At 37.1% G+C, this 6540-nt stretch overlaps 1 pseudogene; it reads left to right on the top strand.

Annotated features, from left to right (window-relative positions):
• Window positions 1-1138: 1138 nt before the first annotated feature.
• Window positions 1139-2448, top strand: LOC134266322 (apolipoprotein L3-like; annotated as a pseudogene).
• The last annotated feature ends 4092 nt before the right edge of the window (window positions 2449-6540 follow it).

The following is a 6540-nucleotide window of genomic DNA, read 5'->3' as shown; positions in this document are numbered from 1 at the left end:
TGCTGGAAAACCACAAGTCATTCATGTCGACAGAATGCGTCGTAGGTACCCTCAAACGTTGCATGGTGAAACGCCTGATGATGAGAGAACAGCACCAGAGGACGAGCCAGAACCTCTAGATGATGAAGCAGATGTAGACCACGAGTCTACTTATGATTCTGAAGGAGACATCCCTGTTAGACGAAGTAGAAAACTACAGTGGATGGAAGACTATGTCTTTTATTAGAGAGTTACAAGTTCTCGGGTATTGCAGAATTGCATAGATTTGTAAATATTGTAAATAGTTAATCATATGCGGGACGCATATAATCTTGAGGAGAGGGTAGTGAAACGGATATGGTTGTTTAGTTTCGTATAAACGTTAGACCTACGTTTTTGTTTAAAGTCTTAAACACTAAAAAAATATTAATTTTACGATCATACAAGTAGTATGAATCTGCCACTACACAGGGACTGCATTGGGATAATACTAATTGTATTGCAGGACCTTTGAGACCTCTCTGGTGACGGAGTTATTAAACCTTAGCTTGTTTCTCCTCTTACACACGGTCATAAGACCTGAATAAGGCAGGCAGTTGCGGGGGATAGACAGTTAAGTGTTGTAGACTACCCAAAAGCGTAAGACCTGAATAAGGCAGTCATTTGGTTGCGGGGGATAGACAGTTAAGTGTTGTAGACTACCCAAAAGCGTAAGACCTGAATAAGGCAGTCATTTGGTAGTATAGATCGAGAGAGAGGTGGCATACCACAGTGAGAAGTGGGGGAAGTGCCAGGAGTCAGTACAGTGAGAAGTGGCAGGACCGAAGAAATCTACTTACGGGAGACACCCGTTGACCACAGCTAGTGGTTATCCAATCAAGAAGAAACCCGTTGATCCATTGTATATATTTGATTGTAATTTCATTTGGTCAACAAAAACCTGAGTTAACAGGTTAACAAACCCAAGTGTAACGCCTCGGTGATACAAGACGTATCACCAAACACCCAAGCTCGGCCGCGTTGCACGTTACAGTGCAATGATTAATAATAATATACATGTAGAAGGTGTGATAAAAGAGATAGATTATCAAAAGAGCGCTTATCCAAATCCTAAGCCATTTTTCTTTATAAATTCAAAAGATCTGAAGCATCAAATTTGTATCATTTAACATTGCAGATGGCCAATATTGCATAATCATTGAAAACAACAATGGAGAATCAAGATTCCTTCAAAAATGTTCAAAAACATTTTAAAAGCTGGGCACCTGAGCGACGAAGAGTTCTCATGGAGCTAAAAACTATAAGAGATGAAATTCAACAACAAGCAAAGATTCATTCCATTGGAAACATAACGTATTCCAGTTTCGGGCTTATAGGCGGGATACTGAGCATTGCGGGAATAGCGATGGCCCCTGTCACTTTTGGGACTTCTTTCATTTTAACATTGACCGGGATTGCTACAGGGATAACTTCCGGTGTCGCGGGGCTTACCCATGGGGTAGTCAAAATTGGAATAGTAAAAAAAACACTGTAATCAGGCAAAAGCACATTTGGAAAAACATGAGACAACGTGCAAAGAAATGAAACGATTAATTAATTTGCTCAAACAGGACACTGGCCTTAAAATGAATGATATTAATACGTTGGAAATATCACAGGTATGCCAAGGTGTAAAACAAGCAGGGGGCGCCGCAGCTCTCGGCAAACGCATTTTTGATCGGTGGAAAAGTCACGTGCTTTGGGTGTCCATCGTATCACAGGTAACGCAGACGAGGTTGCCAGATTATTGCGTCTTGGTACAGCATTGGACGACATTGCTCCAACAGCAGCAAAAAGTGTTTCTAAAGGCGTCACCAAACTGTCTACCGAGGCTCTAAGTACTCTGGCGGCCATCGGAATCATCATTGATTTGGGATCTTTAATTTGGAATGCAGTCGATTTGTCGAAAATTGAAAAGGGCCAACTGTGCGCTGAGGCAGAGAAGCTTCAAAAAGTTATCGAGCAAATGCAACATGAATACGACGTTTTAAAAGAATGTTTCTCGTGACAAGAAGCATAGTCTTATAATGCAATGCTTCAATGAAAGTGATCCTTGATGAAGAAGAACATTTCGAAGAAAAAAGAACAGCTTTTGGCGAGGACTATCATGGTTTATCGTGTGACCTTTGTGAATATTTTTTTTTTGTGTGTTCTTTTCTAATTAATAAGTATACTTTGTGACAAATTGTGAAGAAAAACTTGTTATAGATTTTAAATTTCCTCGATGAGGATACACCATAAAAACTTTGTTTAAATTTTATAAAATTTACAATATCTTATTAACTTTAGATTTCTTGGGAAAAGATTAATGATAATATAAATTTTATTTCACAAAAATGACACATCATATTATCAACTCTTTAGAATTTCATTTTTAAAATTCATTGTAATTTTCAATTTACTTGATAAAAATACATCATATTTATTATGTTTTATATTTCACAAAATGTACTTAAATATATTAACTTCTCTATAGAATTGCATTTTTAAATTCTACTTATCGTTTTAACGCCTCTATAATGTATCGGATTTTTTGAAAATAACAATTTACCTTCAAATGTAATATACGTGTATATGAAATTGTACTTAATATTTTGGATTAAAAGAAAAAAATAAAAAAATATTTACTGAATATCTATCTTATTTTTTTATGAGAAAAAGTCAAGAGAATTGATTTGATTCGCTATGATGGATGGCCCCTCAAACAGACACCAAGATTGTTCATTGTCTTCTTTTTAGCTCACCTGAGCCAAAGGCTCAAGTGAGCTTTTCTGATCACAATTTGTCCGTTGTCTGTCGTCGTTGTTGTCGTCGTTGTCGATGTCGTTGTAAACTTTTCACATTTTCATCTTCTTCTCAAGAACCACTGGGCCAATTTCAACCAAACTTGCTACAAAGTACCCTGGGGTAAAGGGGATTCAAGTTTGTTCAAATGAAGGGCCACGCCCTTTTCCAAGGGGAGATAATCATGAATTAGAGAAAAAATAATGGCATTTTTAAAAAATCTTCTTCTCAAGAACCACTGGGCCAGGAAAGATGAAACTCATGTGGAATCATCCTCAGGTAGTGTAGATTCAAATTTGTTCAAATCATGACCCCCGGGGTTAGGGTGGGGCCAAAATGGCCGATCAAAGTTTTACATAGGAATATATAGGAAAAATCTTTTAAAATCTTCTTCTCAAGAACCACTGGGATAGGAAAGATGAAACTCATGTGGAATCATCCTCAGGTAGTGTAGATTCAAGTTTGTTCAAATCATGACCCCCGGGGTTAGGGTGGGGCCAAAATGGCCGATCAAAGTTTTACATAGGAATATATAGGAAAAATCTTTTAAAATCTTCTTCTCAAGAACCGCTGGGCCAGGAAAGATGAAACTCATGTGGAATCATCTTCAGGTAGTGAAGATTCAAGTTTGTTCAAATCATGACCCCCGGGGTTAGGGTGGGGCCAAAATGGCCGATCAAAGTTTTACATAGGAATATATAGGAAAAATCTTTTAAAATCTTCTTCTCAAGAACCACTGGGATAGGAAAGATAAAACTCATGTGGAATCATCCTCAGGTAGTGTAGATTCAAGTTTGTTCAAATCATGACCCCAGGGGTTAGGGTGGGGCCAAAGTGGCCGATCAAATATTTACATAGGAATATATAGGAAAAATCTTTAAAAATCTTCTTCTCAAGAACCACTGGGCCAGGAAAGATGAAAATCATGTGGAATCATCCTCAGGTAGTGCAGATTCAAGTTTGTTAAAATCATGACCCCCGGGGGTAGGATGGGGCCAAAATGGCCGATTAAAGTTTTACATAGGAATATATGGAAAAATTTTCTTCTCAAGAACCATCGAGACAGGAAAGAGGAAACTCCTGTGGAATCACTCCCAGGTAGTCTAGATTCAAATTTGTTCAATTCATGACGCCCCGGGGGTAGGGTGGGGCCAACTGGCCGATAAATTTTTACATAGGAATATATATAGGGAAACCTTTTAAAATCTTCTTTTCAAGTACTTCAAAGGCATGCTTAGTGATATTTATAGGGAATCATCCTCAGGTAGTGTAGATTCTAGTTTGTTCAAATCATGACCCCCTGGGGGGTTAAAATTCAAGCCCCCCTCCTCCCCCCCAGTAAACTTTCAGTTCTGATCTGATATGTGCTATTTTCTAGCCAATTGCTCAGGTGAGCGATGTGGCCCTGGGCCTCCTGTTCATTTCGATGCAGTGGAATAGTGAATAATGAAATGTACTGGAGTATGAACAATCAAGGGGGAATGAAAAGAAAAATGGTTAGTTATCCGAATAATATCATGCAAGAAGATGGGGAATGGGAGAGGGGCGCATGGTCTCCTCCTTAAACATGAATAGATATGGGTTACCCTTTATCCAATTATTCGACTTTCAGTTTTAAAACTCGGAATTTTAACTGTTAGATTTTTTAAACCAGAAGTCTCTGTCGAGACTGAAGCTCTACTGGTTTGTACTTATAGCAACGGGAGAGAAAAGTACTTAAGCAGTTGGGAATTGGAACTTTACAACAGCAATAAATAGAATAATGATCCTTGATTAAGGCTCTTTAAGTTCTTAGTGTAGTCTACTTGTGTGCCAAGTTATATTGAAATCAGACCAAAGCTGTAGGAGGAGTAGTGTTTTGAAAGAATTTCACAGAAATTTCTATTTTTAGTAACCACGGCAACACCGTTCATCGAAATCAAAAACCGATACACAGAGTTATGTATCTTAGTGTAGTCTACTTGTGTGCCAAGTTATACTGAAATCAGACCAAAACTGTAGGAGGAGTAGCGTTTTGAAAGAATTTCACAGAAATTTCTGTTTTTAGTAACCACGGCAACACCGTTCATCGAAATCAAAAACCGATAAACAGAATTATGTATCTTAGTGTAGTCTACTTGTGTGCCAAGTTATATTGAAATCGAACCAAAACTGTAGGAGGAGTAGCGTTTTGAAAGAACTTCACAGAAATTTCTATTTTTAGTAACCACGGCAACATCGTTCATCGAAATCAAAAACCGATAAACGGAATTATGTATCTTAGTGTAGTCTACTTGAGTGCCAAGTTATACTAAAATCAGACCAAAACTGTAGGAGGAGTAGCGTTTTGAAAAGATTTCACAGAAATTTCTGTTTTTAGTAACCACGGCAACACCGTTCATCGAAATCAAAAACCGATACAAAGAATTATGTATCTTAGTGTAGTCTACTTGTGTGCCAAGTTATATTGAAATCAAACCAAAACTGTAGGAGGAGTAGCAATTTGAAAGAACTTCACAGAAATTTCTATTTTTAGTAACCACGGCAACATCGTTCATCGAAATCAAAAACCGATAAACGGAATTATGTATCTTAGTGTAGTCTACTTGTGTGCCAAGTTATACTAAAATCAGACCAAAACTGTAGGAGGAGTAGCGTTTTGAAAGAACTTCACAGAAATTTCTGTTTTTAGTAACCACGGCAACACCGTTCATCGAAATCAAAAACCGATACAACGAATTATGTATCTTAGTGTAGTCTACTTGTGTGCCAAGTTATATTGAAATCAAACCAAAACTGTAGGAGGAGTAGCGTTTTGAAAGAATTTCACAGAAATTTCTATTTTTAGTAACCACGGCAACACTGTTCATCGAAATCAAAAACCGATAAACAGACTTATGTATCTTAGTGTAGTCTACTTGTGTGCCAAGTTATATTGAAATCAGACCAAAACTGTAGGAGGAGTAGCGTTTTGAAAGAATTTCACAGAAATTTCTATTTTTAGTAACCACGGCAACACCGTTCATCGAAATCAAAAACCGATATACAGAATTATGAATCTTAGTGTAGTCTACCTGTATGCCAAGTTATATTGAAATCAGACCAAAACTGTAGGAGGAGTAGCATTTTGAAAAAAAAGTTTACAGACAGACAGACGGACAGACGGACGGACGCCGGACGCATTACTATCGCATAAGCTCTTCTGGTCTCTGACCAGTAGAGCTAAAAATGCACTTGGTATGGAACATGTGTATCGTTCATGAGTCCGTAGCTAAACCTAATGATTTTTTAGATAAGAAAATTAGTTACTGTACTAAAGTCTGCATGGTCAAGTGCCTGTGATTTGAAACTATATTGCAAAATGAAAGTTATGTAGATTGAATTATACTTGTAAAGCAATCTACTGTTTCGAAAGTGCTTTTTCTACACCATACAGATATGCAAGTGCCTATACTACGTCTTGAGAACCGAAACGAAAATAAAAGGCTTTTTACAACTGAATTCGTCTCTTAATTAAAAAATCGCCTTTACTCACTATGCTTCAAATTAAAGTCAATGAAATAACAATTTAATAATGAAAAAAAATTGAAAAATTACTGATACTAAAATAATCATGTGATATTTAGGTTTTGGCCTCGTCCTGTGAAAAATTATTATTGATACTAAAATATTCGAATGATATTTAGCCTACATTCAAGAGCTCAAAATTTCTTAATCCGCCCCTGTATTCTTTTTAGATATAAAACCTCCCGTAATTCT

Source organism: Saccostrea cucullata, unplaced genomic scaffold (genome assembly GCF_032062105.1).
Source record: "Saccostrea cucullata isolate Sc308-1 unplaced genomic scaffold, CSIRO_AGI_Scuc_v1 ctg450, whole genome shotgun sequence".
Taxonomy (NCBI): domain Eukaryota; kingdom Metazoa; phylum Mollusca; class Bivalvia; order Ostreida; family Ostreidae; genus Saccostrea; species Saccostrea cuccullata.
This window is presented reverse-complemented; position numbering and strand designations above follow the sequence as displayed.